This window comes from Cupressus sempervirens, chromosome 4, assembly GCF_028749045.1.
Source record: "Cupressus sempervirens isolate cs-2001-9-10 chromosome 4, ASM2874904v1, whole genome shotgun sequence".
In the NCBI taxonomy this organism is placed as follows: domain Eukaryota; kingdom Viridiplantae; phylum Streptophyta; class Pinopsida; order Cupressales; family Cupressaceae; genus Cupressus; species Cupressus sempervirens.
Window position 1 is genome coordinate 111,570,318 of NC_143121.1, and position 22,190 is coordinate 111,592,507.

Consider the following 22,190-nt stretch of genomic DNA (forward strand, 5'->3'; position numbering starts at 1 on the left):
CGTCGTGACTAAAAGATCAAATAAATATGTTATAAGAAAAGACATGGCATTCCCTACAAAAAACCAAATGACGAAAAAATATAGCCTCTAATATCTTCATACTCTTGTTTATTAGTTAGGAGTAAATTAATCTAGAGGACCTATGGTGTAAGAATGATCACCTCTGAGTATTCAAGCCATTAATGTAAGGATTTCTGATGGTCATAAATCTTAACTCACTGATCACTTTTTGAAATTGTTTTGAAATTGTTTTACAGGGTTATGTGATTTGAAGATTGCTCAATTCTAATATTTTCTTAGATTTCTCAAATCTAAGACCTCAAATTGAGAATTTACTATTGTGTTCATGATTTTGTAGTTTTGAACATATTTTTTTAGTACCTTTCTATTTACAAATGAAGTTTCTTTGAAACTTGACAAGTGGTGTCATTCAAGTCAAATCTGATAGTTCAATGAACTATCAAAAGTCACAAAACACCATTTCATGCCCTATCATCATGTACTCTCATGTCTATATGAGAAATAGAAAATCATTCTTTACGTCCCTCAAATGTATGCAGATGAAGATGTCACCTGATTATTTTTTGATAAATTCCAAATTTGATATCCGATTTATATAAGGAATAATTTTTACGGAACCTTAATCCAACAGATTCTTTAATTCATCCTTCACATGTAATACAATGTGGGGATTCATATATTTTAGATTGTGTTTCACAAGATTCTTATTTGGCAGTTAAGGCAATAAATGTAAGACTAATTCTAGATCAAATCTTGACATGTCAGCTATGACCATGCGTAATCGACTTTACCTGCTTTAAAGAATTCGATTAATTTATCTCTTTCCTCATGTTTGAGATATATATCCAAATAGATTCTCTTAGGATGAAGTTCATCTTGCAAGTATATTTCAATTGTTTCCTCTGCTAGTAGTACTAATTTAATGCATGGAAATGAAAATTTATATTTTTTCTCATAATACCAACAAAGTAATTTAAGGAATAAAGAATATAAATTATTTATGATCTCTCTAATACCAACAAAGTAATTTAAGGAATAAAGAATATAAATTATTTATGATCTTTCTAATCATAATCTGTAAATAATTTTCTTTTATGATTTTAATAATGGCTTATTTTTTCTAGATCATCTGTTACTAGAGCAAGAAGATAGTTTAGAGAGGATAAACAATATGTATTACACAAATACATAAAGCTATGAAAATATTTTCGAGGCAACCAAAAGATCTTTAAGAATTATTGGAAAGTTAAGGAATAAAATAGAGAGGAGATTATTTTGAATATAAAGTAAAACAAAAAAGAGGAGTTGAACAACTTGCAAAAGATGAAGACAAAGACAATTTCAATGAACTATTGTTTAAGGAAGCAATTTCAAGCAATTATAAGGAAGAAATAAAAATGTTAAATTGTATTTACAATAATCAAAATTATTGAAATTGATGAAACCTCGACCCCATAGCTCGTAAGAATCACTAGATGAGAACACATATAACAGAAAGAGAGGACCAAAGCTATAGAGGCTAGAATACATAGATCCACAAAGGAGACATCCTTGATGAGGAAAAATAGAAATTTATATTAATAGAAAATTATTGTCAATATTAATAATAAAATTGAGATCAATCCTTATAATGGAGATCAAAGCCTAAAAGGTAAAACTTGTTGAAAATAGATTGATACAAGAATGATAAATGTGTTTCAATCATTATTTTGTAATTGATGTCAAACTTGTTGCTTTCTTGTAACATAATTGCTTATATGATTTAAGTATTGTTATTTGTTTGATTGATGAAGATGATTTGATCAAATGAGGTAACAATAGCACCTAGAGAAAAGGTTGAGTTATGATATGGGAAATGAGTACAATGATTAGTTAAGATAGTGATATTATAGTGCATTCATAATTTACTTATGGTTTCACAAAGGATGGTTACACTGATTAAGTTCAAAAGAATAAGTTAAATGAAGTGTGTCTACCAAGATTAATAATCTACACAATAGGTGCTCAGAAAACTTAGTGTAAGCTAAGCCGAAAATCAGTTGGAGCCAAGAATATTCAATTTTAGTGTAAGCTAAGTAAAAAAATGTAAGCAGACTAAAATTTATTTCATGTTGAGCACCAATAAACTTTAGTTCATGTCAAGTGTTTTGTCAGTGGATGCCAAGCATCAGAAGCCAATTAATGTTGAGTTTTAGCATTATGAGAAAGATTGAGGATTTGATGAATCTAAGTTGAAAAGTTTGAATTCTTGAATTGTGTGAAGCATGTGGAAGATAAGCTTGATGAGCTGGTGGCAAAGACTTCAAAATCAACTATTTTGAGGTAAATTCAAACAGGATTGAATGAGTAGTTTCCTGAAGGAAATAAAATAAAATAAGGGGTAAATTCATTGAATCTACTTAATCCAACCTAATCCTAAAATAGATGATGGAGGATGAATGACAAAATATCTTAATTCTCTATTTATCGAGAAGATTGGTTAGAAGAAAAGTTTGTCATGTGTGAGAACCTAAGGAAGACAAGGAGTCTAGGGTATTACTTCATTCAATGACCTAAGTAAAGAGACAACATTGGCAAGCAAAGCAAGAAAGCTTAAGGGTGTGGATGCTTGAAGGGTGAACACACTATCAAAACTAAAGTGTGTGAAAGCCAAACAAAATGGAGGACTAAAACAAAGATATGTAATCTGCAAATGGAGTTGTAAGATATTATCAGATCAAGCCTTGCTATTGATGAGCCTCCAAAAGGCCATTATTTTGAGATCTTGTTAAATGCATTTTTAGAGAATTATCTTGCAGAAATGTTTTATGACACTATGGTTTAAGCAAAGGAACTTCTGTTTTTATGAATATATTATCTATATCTTAAGACATGAAGATTTGAGTATAGATAGTTCCAATATGCTATGTTTTATTGAATCTATGGACTTCTATGATATAACAAAAGAATGTTATGTGTTGATAAATATATCCCCATCCATGCTATGTTGGGTTAGATTCCTTCCCATAGCCATAGGATTTGCTAAGAGTGATAGTTTAAAAATTATAAATTTTCTAACATTGATGATAAATAAAAATATGTATGTGAAAGTTGTGTTTATTTAATATTTTTTAGGTACTTGTCATGCGTATTCAAAGTCAACATTTTAGTGCTAAGTTAAAGCCAACCAAATTGATGAATTACCACAACAAGCAGATTATTGCGTGATTTATGTTATGGTAGTAGACAAATATAGCTCCTCTAACCTCCTATATTCTTGGACAAGTTAATCATAGTTAATGTTATCTATGTTGTAAAATTTATGAGCTTGTACTTGATCCTCATTGATGTAGTGATAGTAGAAGTAGGAAGTTGTAGTTATACTTTAAATAACATCTATTGTAGCTTTGAAAGAATTTGTGCTAGAAGAAAGATAGAATAGATTGATTTTCATAATAGCACCATGTGATCTTGTTTTTAATTAGATGTAATCTCTTACTATATATGAATAGAATACAGAGTTCAAGTTTCTATCTTCTATCTTGATTTATTTTCTATTCACTCATCCAAGGAGGCTCACTTTGTGAGTGAATTGCTTTGTTAGATTAGATTGTATTTCCTTGTTTATTTCTTTCCAAGGTGGAACTTTCTTGTTACTATAACCATTAATAATAGCATCATTGAACTAGTCCTATAGTATAGGTGCATAAATAGATTTACTGTTTGCAACATTACTTTAAGCTCTAAGATAATATACCATTTCAATTCCTATCTTAAGTCTCCTTCAGCATTCTCTTTTATTTTAAGTTGTAATGACTTAAAGAGGAATTAGAGCATATACTTTGGAACCACCTTCTCAAGCTTACACTCTAAGGTTGACAAAATAAAATTAAGATAGTATATTATTCTTAGAAAAAAAACATGATTCTATCTAATCATGGAGTCACTATGAAAGAATGTCCAATCCTTTGTTATGTAGGTATTAAGCTAACTAGCCATTTTTGGCACCGTTGTCGGGTAAGGTGTCAATCTAATTCAACCTTGAAATCATAATGTTAGTTTAGATTTCCCATTATTTTGCATGCATAAAAGAGACCTCATTGGGAGATTTCTTCTCCATAATATTTAGGAAGAAATTTTTAATCCTAAACCTAAAGAACCTCACAATGAGAATGAACAAGAACCTTTTGAAAATCCATTTCCTACTTCTCAAGAATGAATACCCACATCCTCCGATGGATCGTTTCATTTGAATGATATTTTTGTTGAATGCGAATACTAAGATAATCCACTTATCCTTGTCATCTATCAAGCACCACCACCAATACCTCCTTCGAGAATGGCCTAGCCTCAGCTTCAACCTACATTTCCTTTTTCTATCCCTCCTCAACAAGGTAACCAAAATTTGAAGAACATACATATTGCTGCACTTCCCAATTTTTATGGCCTAATCATTGAAGACTTTGAATTATTTATCTTTGAGTTGGACATACTTTGTAGAAGTTATGCCTATTAAATTGATGCCCACAAACTAAATTTATTTCCTTGTGCCCTAAAAGGAGTTGCTTTGAGATGGTTTATGTGGTTTGTTCCTAATACTCTAGTAGATTGGCCTACATTGAGCAACTTATTTCTGACAAAGTATGAAGAATACTTTATGTGTCAAGATTTGAAAGGGGATGAAATTTTCAAAATGTCTCAAAAGGATGATGAAACCTTGGAAGATTATGTTTCTTGGTTCATGTTTAGCCTACAATGTAATTCACAACATCAAGCAAATGAGGAATCAAAGAAACATCTTTTTTAGAGAGGTGTAAATGATGGAAGAATTGAAGCTATAGATCTCATGGTAGGAGGAGATATCAATCAAAAGACTTGGACTCATATACATAATATATACTTGAATTATTCCAGAACACTATGAAGAAAGGTAGGGGACTTAGAGATCTACCAAATAAGTCCAATGGCAGTTCAGGAGTATCAAAGATGGAATTATCAAATTTGTTTTTAGATTTCAAGAAAAACATCATTAATGATGTAGCCACTCAACTAGAAACCATGCAAGCTAGAAGAAAGAAAGATGAAGTTGATGTCATGTTGACTAAATATTGTCCACATTGTAAAGAAAAGAAAATGCACTATAGATCTAAGTTTTTTACAAGTTTGGAGACACAACCAATGCTTACTGAGTTCAAAGCCATTAATTAAAATGGGGATGTGTTTTATGTTGCTCAATGAAGGGCATGAGCTTAAAGAAAAGGTATTCCACAAGATCCTCTTCAAAGTTATAATAATAATAATCAATGACAAGATTGTCAAAATACTAGTTTTAGTGGAATTAAACATTGGCAACAACCCCAAGAAGGTTGGAAACAACCTTAGCAAGGTTGGCAGCAACCTCAATAGGGATGACAACTACCTCAGCAGGGTTGGCAGTGTTATAAATGTGTTTAACACTCTCCTCAAAATTTATGGCAAGTTCTTAACCACCTCCTATGTACTATAAGTTGAGTGGTTGCATCAGGCATTAAGAGATTAGTCTTTTGGTGCTATAGCAACCCCACTCTCACAAGTGGTATCAAAGCTTGGTCATAGGTTCAAATCCTCAGACCTTGGGGTAATGTTGAGGGGGAGATTGTTAGAAATTTGTTTAGAACTCCCCTTAGGATTTGTGACAAGGGTTTAACCACATCCTTTGTACTATAAGTTGAGTGGTTGTATCAAGTATTGATAGATCAGTCTTTTGGTGCAATGACAACCCCACTCCAATAGGTAGCAACCTTAGCAAGGTTGGAAGCAACCTTAGTAGAGTTGGCAGCAACCCTAGAAGGGTTGGAAGAAACCTCAAAATTGGAATACATAACCTAGTTAGCAAACCTTATTGCCACCACCTTAGAAAAAAGCTTTAATGCCTCCTCCTGTAACCACTAATAATAATTCCAAGAATACCTAACTACTAGTTTAGCCTAATCCTAATCCAAACAATTCTAAATTGAAGGCTCAACAACAAAGCTATTCTATCTCCTTGAATGATATTCACTTAAGATTAGGAACCACTCTTCCTTCACCCCAAAAGCTCATCACAACTGAAATTGAAGATCCTCTAAATAAGTAGACAAATGATTCAAATCAGCAGACCTCTCTTGTAGCTAATGAACCTTTATTCCCCCATAGGTTTATGGAACAAAGCCAGCCCACAAAGAACCATGCAATCATTGATTTTCTTAATTAGCTGAAGCAAATGAATATAAAAATACCATTATTGGATGTTATTAACGAAGTCCTAACCTATACTAAATTTATCAAAGCAGCATGTATCAAATAATTGAGAAGCAAGAAGAAAGATCCAAAAGCCATTCATGTCCTAGGATAGTTGTCTGATTTAATGCTAGAGAAAATAACTATATCTAAATACTCTGACCTTGGGAGTCTTATAGTTACTCTCACTATTCATGGGATCCAAGTTCCAAATTCTTTAGTTGACCTAGGAACATCTATCAATGTCACAAAAAAGGAGGTATTGTCTCGACTGCATATCATTAGCCTCACAAAGACAGCTACCATACTTCAACTTTTTGATAGCTCTATCATTAAACTAAATGGGATCATAGAAGACTTGATAGTCACCTTAAATTCTTGGGGTAATTGCACCAAGTTGTGGTGCCAAAAAGGTGACACCCCTTTTTTTCTAACTTTCAATAGCACACACATGCTATGGCTGGGGTATCTCGATCCATAGTGCATACGTAATATAGTGGGTATGCACTATAGCACATACACACTTTAAAAAAACCCAAATTATAATAAATGGGCTACAAACCCATAGCCCATTCATTTTTTTTTCATTTTCCAACTTCCCCTCTTCACAGCGCATGGATGAATTGAGAAAATTGAAAGTTTTTGCCACTTTCCTTGTCATATGCCTACTCATCATCAAAGCTCAAGGTCACAAGCATGTCATATGTTGTCTAACCTTCTTTTTGCATTGTTTTATATGCTTTTTGTATTGTTTTGTAGGTTTTTCTCAAATTTTCTTTAAATTTGTTTATTTATTTAGATTTCAATTGATTTCTTATAAGAAAATGTGAATGATGAACCAAAAAATCCCCAAAAAGATCAAAACCAAAACCTTCAACAAGATCCAAATGAAAACCCTCCAGAACAAGAACAACAAATTTCGCAACCTATACCAATTGGAAGAACTCATCCTAGAACACAAGAAAACAAAATAAATGAAATAGAAAGATGCAAAAATGAATTAGAGGCACTCATTGATAGGTTGAAAGCTTGTGGACAAACCAATCGAATGAGAGCTCAATTGGCATCCTCCCTTGAGTCCATTAAGACTCACATAGCTATTGTTAGTGGTCAGTTAGATATTTGGTAGGTCAAGAGGGATGAACAAAAAGGATATTACGCAAATAAATTATCATATCAAGATGTTAAATAAAAAGGTATACCAAAAGGTAGGATTCATGCATTATTTAGAAATCCTGGTGAACAAGATACTATTAGAGAGACAACTAAATGGTTCCCCATCCATTGGTGCATACACGATGGTATTAGAAATAATTTTTGGGATAGATGGTGGATGGTTTTTGATGCCACTCCTTGCAATAATCATGAGGTCCCAATGTATTTGTTAAGGAAATTGTATTGTGAGTTTTTCCTTGGGGAGATCCCCAATTATTTTAATATATTAGAATCTTAGGGTAGAGGTTGGGGGTCATCATTTGAGAGGCCAGGGGCATGTTGTGACCCTAATATAGTTAGGGTACCTATGGTCAAGCCACATGGTGAGCATGTGACTATTCTTTTAGCTGTGAAAGAACATGTAGAGGCCAACACTCTAGGGACTATTAATGCTTTGACATAGACCCTTATTCATTGCACAAGTCCATTAGTTGAGGAGGATCCTTTTGCAGATTGTGGTGACAAGTTCACATCATGTGGATCCTTATGCACATTTGGCAATCATGCTAGAGATGGTGTTGATGATGGGCTAGTCACTAATCAGTTCTTGAATGAGACAGTTGGCATTGACACAAAGGTAAATAAAAATTATAATAAACAAACTTGATTACATTTCATGTGTATAATGAATGATTAATTAATTAGCATGTATTGACATTGTTCAAAATTTAGGATCAGAGTGTTGGTGGCCCTAGTAGCGATCACCTAGCCACCATTCAATGATTCCAGAGGTATGTATCAATTTAATCATTTAAATTAATAAATATATTTATTAAGTAATCATATGAAGGATTTACAAAAAAATGATGCATATCCATCAATTCTCTATAGGACTGTTGACATTCACTATGGACTCTGTGCCTAGATGTGATATGAGCTTTGTAGAGGTACATTTGTTTCATGTTAATTTAATTCATTTGATTATATTTGTTTCATGTTTCATGTTACATGTAATGTGTATTTTATGACATACAACTCTTGACATCTGAAACTACTCCTCATCTTCGGCAGTTCGTCGATCATGGAGTGGTTATAGCTATGGCTAGTTCACAACCATTGACTAAGGTATGAAAGAATTTTCTTGGCTTTAGTTGTTGTTTATAATAGTTAGTATCAAAATTTCTAATTTTATTTATAAGTTATCATATTGATTGAATTGTTGTAGGGTCTTGTTACACCTGATCATCCACGAGCCTTCGAGGTGGATTTGTAGAGTGACTATATGATGGTGGTAAGAAAATAATTAATTTTTTGTGAAAAAATATTTTATTTCAATGTATAATAATTATTGATTCATATCTACTTTGTTTGTATCAGCTCAAGTTAGAGAAGAGCCTCAAAAAGAGGACAAGTGAGTGTGTAACAAAGATCCCATCATTGCCATCATCTCCCTCCACATGACAATCAAAGACCTTTAGAGATATTTTTCCTTCCCCTTGTGGGAAGGAGAAGATATAGTTGATAGACATACATGTATAGGCATCAGTAGACATATATGTTGGATTTTATGTCTGTGGACATATTTGATATACATTTGATATATATATGACATTTTTTATTTGATGCATGACATTATTGGTTATCATTTTATATTATATGTTTTTTCATGTATGACATTATTGGTTATCATAATATATTATATGTTCCTTCATGTATGACACCCTTTGTACTCATACCCACGTACCCAAGTACTAGGTACATGTATCCAAAGTATTGGGTACTCGGTGGAGAGAATCATAGCTAAGGACCTTAAATGAGATTTAGGATTTTTTTTTTTAGTTTTTTTGTTTGTGTATCAACTCATTGTTTATCAAGCTTAATTTAATACCTAATCAATTCGAAACTTTGATAGAATATTGATTAACAATCAACTTTATCACTATTTAAGCAGAAGTTTATCATTTCCAATATATCATCATCATATGATTTATTATCTTGTTCATGTTTAAATTTTTCCTTCTCTATTTTTTGTTTATCAATCTTAATTCAATACCTAATCAGTTTGAAACTTTGATACAATATTGATCAACAATAAAAGTTATCAATGTTAAAGCGAGAAATTTATCATTTGTAATATGTCATTGTCATATGATTTATGATCTTCTTGTTCATGTTTAAGCCTTCCTTCTATGTTATGTATCTAAACATTTATCATAAATTATTATTACAAACATATAACAAATCTAAAACTAAAAAAAATACATTACATTTGCAAACTTTATTACTATTCTTGATTTGAAAAATCATTTTCATTGTCTATAAATATAAAAGTATAATAAAAAATAAAGTTTGACATACCCAAGTATCCCTATCCCCTATTATAAAAAAAAGTGTACCCATAACCTAAGTTCCCCAAGTACCCTCGTCCCCATGGAACCTTGTATATTATATGTGGATATTGGTGTTTTCTATACACCTATGTGGTCTATAGGATCTATTGCTACTTAGAACATCCCTTGACCTTGCCCAACCTCCTCACCAATTTAACTAATCCAAACTTGCAGCATCACTCCCTTACTCTTCTAGGAATAATATCGCTCCAAAGGTTTTATAGGTCTCCTAAGGTACCATAGCACTCCATAGTCTAACCAAGGTTTCTATGATGTCCTAAGGTGTTATTGGAATACTCTTACTATGCTTGAATGGATAACAACAATGGGTTTGTACTCGATTTCAAGATTTCTTTAGAAAAAGGCTAAAAGGAGAGCCACTAATTAGGTCTCCACCCAGATTTCTAGGTCCAATAGCTCCTTTTTCTTAGAGTTTCAACACCTCTAGCACTAAGAAAAATTGATACATAGGATGCATGCTCAAGTATTTTTGGGGTCTCAGGGTGCATACAAGTTGTACAACAAAAATAGCAAAATAAAGGGTTTGGTAGGGTTTTCTTGGTTGCCTATTATACCCACTTTTAAGAAACCTTCCACACCTCATCAAGACTCCTCCTCCACAAGTTAGAAACTCCTCATACCCTTCTTCAATCCCTCAAAAGGATAAGTCTTCATTCTTCAAGCTTTTCTCTAGAGAGCTCTTTCTTTGTTGACAATCCCTAGCTGAGCATCGCCTAGCTCACCTAGGGCTTGGTCAAAGAATTATTTGAACTCACTTTCAGAGCCCTTGTTTGCATAATATAATACATTAGGGTTTTTAGCCTTGAAATCTAGAAGACCATGGAATTTCCATGGTGGAGCCAATAATTATAACCCTTTCATGATAAACAACTCCAAAACTGGCAGCAAATAGGTATCTTTGAGGAAATTTACAAAACCTTTCAAAAAATGGTCACAAACTTTAACTAATGCATGGTGAATATAAAGGTTGCAAGTATCTAATATTTTTTCAGCTATTATAGAGAACTTTCATATATCTATTTCTTGACCTAATTCAATCCATGTCTCATGGGTTAAGGCTCTACTTTCATGGCATTAATATCCTTAAAAGTGTATTATGCCAGTACTTTAAGATAATGGGATGCATGTCCCATGTTCATCTATGAAAAACTACTTTTCTAAACCTTTTTGTTCTTTAACTTCCTGAATTTTATGCTTTGCCTACTATACAAATCATCTTTCACATCACCAACAAGCCAACCATGAACTTCATTATTTTGACATCTTTTGGAATCCCTTTACACATTTAGGCCCTGAATTTTTGAGCACCTATTTTCATCTTCTTTAACACTACTATTGCCATAATGCTATAACTATCAGATTCTCCAAAGGGAAAACCTCACTATTTCAATGTCTTATCCTTAATGCTATGACAATTACACATCTTTGGACCTCTAGATTTTTTATGTTCTTATTCTTTAGATCACCATTTTTCATAACAATATAATAATATATTGATATAGTGTAGCCTCAAAATCACCATATATCGCTAGTGCACTGACATGTATGCAAAAATATTTGAAAGCCTTTGTTGAATTTTCAGTTCATGCTAGGTGAAACTTGTAAATTTATTCTAAAAGAGTTCAATATTGAAAAAATAGGAGTAGATAATAAGTTTTCTCAAACTACCAACCTATCACCACCTAAATGGCATTTGGAGCTCCTTTTCATAGCTTTAGAACTATGATTGTTCCTTCGTGGTTATCCCTTTATGAACTAACTCACAACTTTACAACTCATTATAGTATTGGACTATGAGTCATCTTGCACATACAAAACTAGGTGTTTTGTTAAAATATTCTTGAAGCATTTTAGTTTATTACTCTTGCTATAAATAGTACAAAATGTCTTCTATTATATTACACATGATTACTAGATTTATTAAGATTTTGGTCTCACTGTGTCTTATTACTTGTTAAATTTTCTATCATATGATACATTAAATTAGTTCTTATATACCTCTACCATAAAGATTATCCATGCTTTTTACCATATGACCATAATCTAAGGGATATAGTAGTAAACTAGCTTTTAAGAGGTTTTTCATTATACTTTAATCAATCATTGATCTCAATTAGACACCTCTATTCCATTTGCACATAACTACTACATAGGTTTCTCTCATGTACTTTTTCACTTGTTTGGATCGAGCAATATTGTTGTACTTAGTTGAAAGAAAAGTCAGAATGATTTTAAATATTATCATGATCATACTTTGCCACTTGACATTCTTTTACTTATTCCATTTACACAAAAAATGATTCCACTTTCTTTAACTCTACCACAAAGCGCTAGAAATGAAAACGAATATTAAGTTTAATACTATGTCAATATTTTCATGGAAATTAGCATTTTGATAAGGATTTAAGAGTTTTTCAAGAGATGTTGATAGTTACACTACTACAAAGGTTTAAAAATTTATTCATCACACTCACTATTGTTTCCTTGAATATTTTTCTTTGATCTTACTCCTTCATAATGCCCTTACCTTATGAATTGATTATCATTAATGTTGTTTTGACAATTATAGTTGCCTTTTATCTGAAACCCTTCATGAATATCATCTCCCTTAGTCTATGGCATACACCACAACTAATCATTACTTGGAATGTAACACTTTCCCTAGTCTTTCTTAGGGACATTTCAATTTGGCATGCCTGAGAATGTGTGAACACTCAATAGGATGGGACGAGGTTGAGACTAGTGTTTACCTAGCTACCTAGAGCTAATGAAATAGACAGTTCAATCCCATGACAAAAGGTGAGAGGGATTTGGCAATTGACAACTTTATACTGGCCAACACTACAATTTTTAGCATTTCCTGAGATGGCATCACAAAATCAAAATGGAGTAAGATCTCAAAAAAGTGAGAGATGTTATTGTTGTTCTTCACAATATAGTCCAATAGGAACTAGAATCATATCCATCCCTTGCACAAGCTTTGAGATATTCTCTGTCAAAGATCACTACCCTATGGCATTTAGTGACCCTTACGGACATCTTGGTTTGGTGTGCCCGACAACATTTGAGTTCTCAATAGAATAAGATGACGTTGGGGATAGGGTTTACCTACCCACCTAGAGCTAAAAAAATAGATAGTTCAATCCCCCAATGAAAGGTGAGAGAGATTTGGAAATTGGCAACTTTATACTCGCCAACACTACAAGTTTTAGTATCACCTAAGATGGTATCAAAAAATCAAAATGGAGTAAGATCTCCAAAAAGAAAGGTAGGTTATTTTAGGTCTCCACAACATAGTCCTATAGGAACTAGAATTGCATCCATACCTCAGACAAAATTCAGGATATGCCCCATCAAAGGTTGCTACCCGATGGCATTTAGTGACCCTTAGGGATGTTTTGGTTCAATGAGACTAGGAATGTTTGAGTGCTCAATAGGATTGGATAAGCTTGGGAATAGGCTTTACCTAGAAATTTGAAACTAATGAAATAGACAATTTGATCCCACAATGAAAGGTGAGAGAGATTTGGCAGTTGGCAACTTTGTACTTGTCAACACTACAAGTTTTAGCATCACCCGAGATGGCATCACAAAATCAAAATAGAGTAAGATCTCCAAAAAGAAAGAGAGGTCATTGAAGTTCTCTACAAAATGGTCCTATAGGAACTAGAATCACATCCATACCTCGCATGAGCTCTAAGATATACTCCATTAAAGATCACTTCCCTATGGCATTTCATAACCCTTAGGGATGTTTCAATTCGGCATGCCCAAGAATGTTTAAGAGCTCAACGGGATAAGAAAAGCTTTGGGATAGGGTTTACCTAGACACTTGAAGCTAACAAAATAGAAAATTTGATCCCACAATGAAAGGGGAGAGAGATTTAGCAGTTGGCAACTTTGTACTAGCTAACACTACAAGTTTTAGCATCACCTGAGATGGCATCACAAAATCAAAATGGAGTAAGATCTCCAAAAAGTGAGAGAGCTTACTATAGGTCTCTACAACATGGTCCCATAGGAACTAAAACTACTTCCATGCCTTAGACAAGCTCTGAGATATGCCCTATGAAAGATCACTGCCCTATGGTATTTAGTGACCCTTAGGGACATTTTGGTTTGACATGCCTGAGAATGTTTGAGTGCTCAATTGGACTAGATAAGCTTAAAGACAGGGTTTACTTGTCCAACCAGAGCTAATAGAATAGATAGTTCAATCTCACGATGAAAGGTGAGAGAGATTTGGCAGCTAGCATATTTGTACTGGCCAACACTACAAGTTTTAGGATCACCCAAGATGGCATTGTAAAATCACAATGGATTAAGATCTCTACAAAGTGAGAGAGGTTATTGTATGTCTCTAAAACATGGTCCTATAGGAACTAGAATCACATTCATACCTCACATGAGCTTTAAGATATGCCCACTCAAAGATCACTACCCTATGAGATTTAGTGACCCTTACGAAGATTTTGGTTCAGCATGCCCAAGAATGTTCAAGCGCTCAATAAGATGGGATGAGCTTGGGGATATGGTTTACTTGGCCACTCGAAGCTAATAGAATAGATAGTTTGATCCCATAATGAAAGGTGAGAGAGATTTGGTAGTTGACATCTTTATACTAGCCAACACTACAAGTTTCAGCATCACCCAAGATGGTGAGAGATGTTATTATAGGCCTTTGCAACATTGTCCTATAGGAACTAGAATCACATCCATAGCTCACATGAGCTTCGAGATATGCCCCATCAAGGATCGCTACCCTATGGAATTTAGTGACCCTTACAAATATTTTGGTTTGGGGTGCCTGAGAATGTTTGAGCACAAAATGAGATGAGAAAAACTTGGGGATAGGATTTACCTAGCCACTTGAAGCTAACGAGATAGACAGTTCGATCCCACAATATAAGGTGAGAGAGATTTGGCAGTTGACAACTTTGTATTAGCCAATACAACAAGTTTCAGCATCACCTGAGATGGTGTAACAAAATCAAAATGGAGTGAGATCTCCAAAATGTGAGAGAATTTATTTTAGGTCTCTACAACATGGTCCTATAGGAGTTAAAATCACATCCATACCTTGCACAAGCTCTAAGATATGCCCCATCAAAGATCGTTGCCTTATGGCATTTAGTGACCCTTAGAAACATTTTGGTTCAGAATTCTTGAGAATGTTAAAGTGGTAAATAGTATATGATAAGCTTGGGGCTATGGTTTATCTAGCCATGTCGAGCTAACGAAATAGACAGTTTGGTCCCACAAACCTTTTTTCACTAAGTTGCAAATTTGAGCAACTTTTACAACTTTCAACAATGTAACTTTGCACAGAAGGTGCAATTTTTACATTTTTCACTTGACTCCACTTCTATGACTTGGAAAGGGTTTGTAAACACTAAAATAACTTATTTCCAAATGCTCAGCCCTTCACCAATTCTCAAACTCCTACAAACTTGTCAGCATGTTGTAATTTTTCTTTGACAACTTTTGCAATTTTTTACAATTTTTGACATCTTAACTCCTAGATGCCTAAAACTTAACCTAATGACCCTAAGGACCTTTGTAACCTTTTAAGAAATATAAAAATCTTTTTTCCTTGAAAATTCACCTATATTGATCATTTCTAACCCCTTGGTTCAATTTGGCAGTCTGCCTTATAATGGCACCTAGAGTCCAACTAACCTTACATCTTGGATCTTATTACATCATTTTGCAACGAGGATGAAACCTATCTATTTTTCTTGGTGCCCTACACCAATAATCATCCAACTAGACAAATTTGGAGTGCTTAGGTGCATGAAAATGCATTAAATTTGATGCCATAGGTATAACAATAGGAGATATGCCTAAAAGAGGCCATGGTTTTATATAAAATAGTAAAATTAATCATCATAAACATGATGTAGGGTCAACTAATAGGTCTTGGAAGTAATTTCTTTTTCAAATTTGAAGAGGCCCTAGTTTTTGGCATTATTTGGTAAGAGTTTCATAAAAGGCATATATAGAGAGAGTTGATGCATTCAATCCAATTGAAGAATCCTCACTTTAGGGTCATATTAAGATAATATACCAAGTTTTATAGTTGGGGGATAATTATTCCATATATTTCCTTTGTAAATGGATGAGATTTTATGCATAAAAAGTGGCCCATAGTGTAAGCATAGAGATTTGGTCCAAAACAACCATACCTCATCTTTTGATATATTATAGAGAAGAGAAATGAGTATCCTAATCTTCAATTTATTTTCTTGATGTTATGGAAAAATGAAAAGGGATAGAACTTTATGCAAGAGGACAACATTTTATGCATTTTTTCTCTTTTTACATCATCACTTTGAAAAAGTGAAAATATTACTAACCTAGTTTGAAAATCAAGTTTATTCTAGTTATTCTATTGAATTATTGTATCTTCTTTCATGCCAATTACAACTAAATATAAGATTCACCAAGGAAAGTGATCTAGGGCTAGATGGAAGAAGTATGATAATTTTCTCAAGTATTTACCAATTAAATTTTTAGACATTGTTCACTTTCATTCGAATGGTCAAAACATACTAGACATAGTTCAGAAGATAATGATCCTAATCTAAAAATTACTAAAGAAGAGATCTTACAATTTCAATAAGATAAATATTAACAAAATCTCATGAAATTGAACTTGGATCAAGAAAATGATAAATGCTTCATGCACTTATTCTCTCAAGGAGTAAAATTTTTACACAACCTCAATGTTGAAAACTTGATTCAAAAGGAGGAACCTTGACCTTTAGAAGTTATTATGAAACAAATGGAAGAAATGAGATAGGAGCCTAATGTGATCAACTTGACCAATGACATTCAAACTACAAAACAATATGCTTCTCCACTTGAATATTGATTGAAAAAAATCTAATGACTCTAGGAGAGGTAAACCATCATGAGTTTCCAAATCTAAGCACACCTGTACACCTCTAGGAGACTCACTTGAACTAGTTTTAAATACTTTGATATCGAATAAGATCATTACACTACCATATAACTATAAACCTTATGAACCCAAGGTTAAGCCTCAATTTTGGAAGGAAAGTCACTATCGCATCTATGATAGAAATAAGGGTAATAAGACTAAAAATTATGGTGTAAAGCAGCTAACTTTCATTCATCAATATGTTTTTAATAAGGTTAGGGGATAGATCTCATGATCTCCCTATGACCCATCCATTTTGTTAAGGACATACAACTCCTTGGTGTGTTTATAAACCTTGGGCATCATTTGGTCCTAATGGATGATATGTTAGTTATTTCATGTTTTTCTAGGTGTTTCTTAGGGGTTTGGAAGCCTAAAAAGGTTTCTAAGTGTTAATCTAGTTTAAACGCAACTTTTCTTGCTAAAGCGGCAAAAGTTTCTTAAAACTTGTTAGCAACTTTTACAATTTGCTAAGCAACTTTTACAATTTGCTAAGCAACTTTTTTGGTTTAGGTGTCCCAATGGCTCAAACCATTTGATAGTTGAGTGGAATGGTTGGAAAAAACCTATTTAGGCTTGAGACATTAAAAAATGGATAAAGAGGGAAGGTCCAATTGTAACGTTACTTTCAAATCAATAAAATATACTTGTTTCAATGCAATTTCTTAACATTTTGCAAGTATAGTATGGAAGAATAAGGGGTGGATGATCACCTTTCTAATCTAAAAGTTGATGCTAAGTGTCTAAAGGCTTTTGGTAGTGGTTTGAAGTTTTTATCCTTTTTCTTTCAAAAGTAATCAAATTTATAAGCTTGTTGATTTGAGAAACCCTCAACACTTGTATGAAGCAAGTTAGGGATGTGTACAATAAAATTTTTGCAATTTTAGAATAGGAATTGAAGGCATTGAAATTTGGGAGGAAGCTCCACGTAAAATATCAACATGTATTTGACCAATTTTAAGGAGACCATATCAGATAAAGAGATACAGAGACTTTAAAGACTTGGTGATCAAACAAATTGTCCTTTTTTGAGTTACTAGAACACCCTAGAAGTGGAGTTTTCATTATATGCACCCATTCCTAACATATTTCTTTGAAATCCAAGCCTAACCTTGCTAATTAGGCCTATGGACTTAGTCAAGGTTATGATATGCTAGAGTGGAGTCAATCTCTACAACTTTGGGGTTTGAGAGAACTTGAAAAAGGGTATTTGAATGTGTGATTTTTTCATTAAGTCTTTTGGGAAGTTTTGAAGTTAGTGGAAAAAATTAGGGATTGTAGACCTGATAGGATTCTAGGTCCTTCCTTGCAATTTGTGTTGTTGTTGGGAGTACAACCAGTGGTGGATTTTTCTTAGTTGGGTTGTGACTAAGTAGTTTCTAGCCTTTTTTGGAAGTTGTGAGACCTAGAACTATAGAATCCCTATTTTGCCCAAATTAAGGGTACTTGTCCTTAAAAGCTTGATTTGGTTCAAATTGCTTTGTGTCATACTTGTGTATGGTGATTCTTAAAACCCTCATAGCGACTCCTTGTAGAGGTATACACTTGTTGAAGTAAAACAAACCAATTGTTCAATCCTTTGAACATCTTGAGTGTTAAGGTTGTGCTTTCATTGTTGCACTTTGACTCAAATTATATGAAACTTAAATACCTCATTCAAGATCTCATTGATGATAAGAAATTTTAGGTGGATGGACTCATGAATAATACTAATCATAAGGATTTCAATGAACCTAGGTACCCAAGCATGAACAAGAAGAAAGGTCTAGGAAGAAAAATAGGATGCAAAGATCAACTATATATGATTGAGAAAACTTGTGAGAACATAAACATGATTGCATCTAAAGGGAAAAAGGAAGGCTACAAATCAAACATTAATGAACCACCTATGATTATCTTTAAGGGTGTGGACTCTTCCACACAATTACAACATTACAATCTTGAGAGTAAGAGCGAACAAACATAACAACCTATGGTCATCCTTAAAGGATTTGACCCCCAAACCCATACATATTTTAAAAACTTGAATCTTGTGACTTAAAGTGAACCAAATATCATACACTTTGGTATTAATGCTTCCTAATAGACAACATCTAAAAAATTTATAAGATGGGTTTTATAAGTTTATGATTTGGATATAAATTTTTTTTGGAGTTTATATAAAATAATTACAGATGACAAAACAAATAAAAGATAAAAGCATGTTAGTCATATTATCATTATTGGTAACAATGTTTCAAATGCAATGAATTATTTATTTGAGCTTCTAGCAATGATCAAGTGGCTTACTGAATGGCTTAATGAGTCTTGGAAACTTCTCCCATTATATCGTTGCTTTTGTCAGTTTGAAGTTTTTGGTTACATGCACACAATCATGACTTTATGTCACAAAGCATTCACATTCTAACAATTTTTATGTTTTTTCATTACATTTTGATCTAAAAAAACAAATTCTAATCTTTCACTTATTCAAATGACTAATCTAAAAATGGGTCCTATTAAAGAATCTAATATAAATTCAAATAATGTATCTAGATTCTAGAGAAATTAGAACATAAAATCTGTGATTTTAACTTATCTCATCAATTACACATAATAAAAATACCCATCTTTTCATGTGGACAGTCTTGGAGGAGAGGTTGCAACATTGTATTTGGATCCAATTGATCCCTCTTTCTTTCTCTCTCTCCCTCTCTTTCTATTCAATCTAATGAACCAGTTGGATCTACTCTACATTTTAATGTCTCAAATATTGCCTCGTGGTTTGAATCATGAACTTTCCAAAGAATCTTATTATGTGATTTTCCATCATATTTTATCAAGTGGATATTTATTGAAACAACAAGGTTTGAATAATGAAGAATCTTCCTCTTTGTTTGCCAATCCTTGAATATCTACAAGTTGGGGTTCTTTATAGATTATCGTTTAAGCCATGTGCCAGTTACAACCACCACATCAATATGGTACTCTAAAACTTCACCATCTATAACTGAGTGATCCAATTTTTTTTTGGCTTGAACAGAATGACACAAATAATAATCTATCCCTGCTTCATTGTCTTTAGGTGCAATAATAGCAAAAACATGGCCTGTAGTGACAAATGTACAAAATGAGGTCATTAATTTAGAAAATACTCATGTAAAAGTTATGAAGTGACATATTGAAATGACAAAGATATATAAATATATATATTACCAGGTTTCACTAGATCAAACAAGTAGTCAAAGTCAATAGATGAATCCATCTCTACCATTTCAAACACTTGTGAGGGAGATAAGGTGTCAATTGGGTCCAAAACCTATATATCCCATTTGTCCACCCATTTAGTTGACTCATAGTCATCCTAATTTTTTTCTACACATGATGAAAAATAGAGAGCCTTTTTTCATGTGCACATACTCCATGAACCTGCATCAAAGCTTCTAAAAGAGTGCAGCTCATTGGATCTTGTTAGTGTGCAACAATCCTCATATGGTGCAATGTTAGTATTATCTATCAATCAAAAAAATATATGAACCATCGACTAACCTTCCTTACTTGGACCCATTGTAGTGTTACACCATTAGATGATGGATTTTATATCGATCATTATTGCTCCATCTTTGTACTTTAGTTCTTCACGAGCTAAGGCTATTTTGATGCATGCACCTGCACCATCATGCTCTCCCTTTCCATGACCAATCTCTCTAAAATTCCACATATATTGAATTCTACACAAATTGTGCATCCTACTCAACCAATAGAATGTCTATGCATTCCTCAAATGAGATGTGAAATTGTCTAACTAAATAATATGTTGATGATATGTTATGTTCCTGTTAGCCAAATCTCCATAAAATAGTTGAAAACAACCTTGTACAAGCTCCATAGCATGTGATCGATCATTGTTGATGTAAAAATGGTACTCCTTCAAAATCTTCCTATCATACTCTGTACTATAGGTGAATGCATGAATGCTAGGTGAACAAATATGGAAACCTATTGAGAAGTATAATACTTTGCTTGTACCTCATTTTTTAGTTGTAGTGTGTAGTTCTTTGCAAATTCTACAACCAAAATAATGGTATCTAGTGGAAACATAGCCTTGCATGACTTGACTTGCAAATCTAGCCATCGAGCTCTATGTATATGCCTTGCATTCTTGTCAATAATCTTTTCATAAAAAATCTTCATGAACTCATACACTAGAATCTTTTCAATGACTAAATCACATCTTTTACCCCATTTCCCATCTTTTAGAGAATATGTCACTACCTTAAATTTTTTGTAATCCACTATTTTGTTTCCAATTGCATGTGTACTATCCATATGTTCACAAGTTGATAAAAATTGCAAAAAACTACAAAATAAGCATGATGTCTTGTAAAATTGTTGGTCATCCCCTATTTCACTTAAAATGTTGGATATGAATTCTCTTGAAGCTCTTGGTGGATCATTCATGTCACAATCTTGAAAAAAAAACTTAGAATGCAAAAACACACATATATGCCTAAAAACATCAAAATGGTTAGAAAATTCAATATGTATCCTACAACAACAAGTTTTGCATTTGTGATTTGTCTTCACATAAAAAAGTTTACCTATCTCAAAGGATCTTTGACTTATTTGAATTTGAGGATACATACCAATAAATTATGTAAAAAATTGTGTCTGAGTTGAATCTAAAAAATGTTTCACATGTGGGTCACAATGTTGTCTACCAATCCTCTTTACAAAATCTCTTTGATTAGGGGAAACATGTGTGTTATTTTTTCAAAAATATTCAATCAATGATTTCAAAGCTTCACTAATTTCTTCATACTTTAGTGGTAGTCTACCGCTAAATATTCATAACTCATTTTTTGTTAGATATTCCAATCTCTCATGAATTAGCATGGCTCTCGTTAGATTACCTCTACCAATTTTCAATATTTTTCTTGTCTTTCTCATGAGTTGAGCTTTCTTCATTTGGGTACCTACTATTGTCGATGTAAGTACTCGTCTTATGATATTACTATCTTTTGTGTGTGATTTAGAACCCACTTTGTCATTAGCACTCATTAGATTATTTACAAAGCTATTTTCATTTGAATCATCCATAATTCTTAGCCCAAGAATCTTCATGATAGGCCTAAATTTCAAATTTCTCATCATTTCAACAAATAACTGGTATTGACCTATAATATTTAATTCTTCAAACCATAATCTCCACATACGATTAACTTTTCTTTAACAAGTATGCTTGCTAATCTTGTCAAGCACTGATTTCAAAATGTTAGCATCAATATCAAACAAATATTTTAATCTTCTAAAATGAATTCTAGAAGGTGTGACAATCTCTTTTATTCCCTTAACATTTTGAACATCAACATAAGGTTGAGTGTTTTGTGTACCTTGAACCAAAGATGATGTGCCTTGGTAATAAGATGCAAAAGATGGAATAT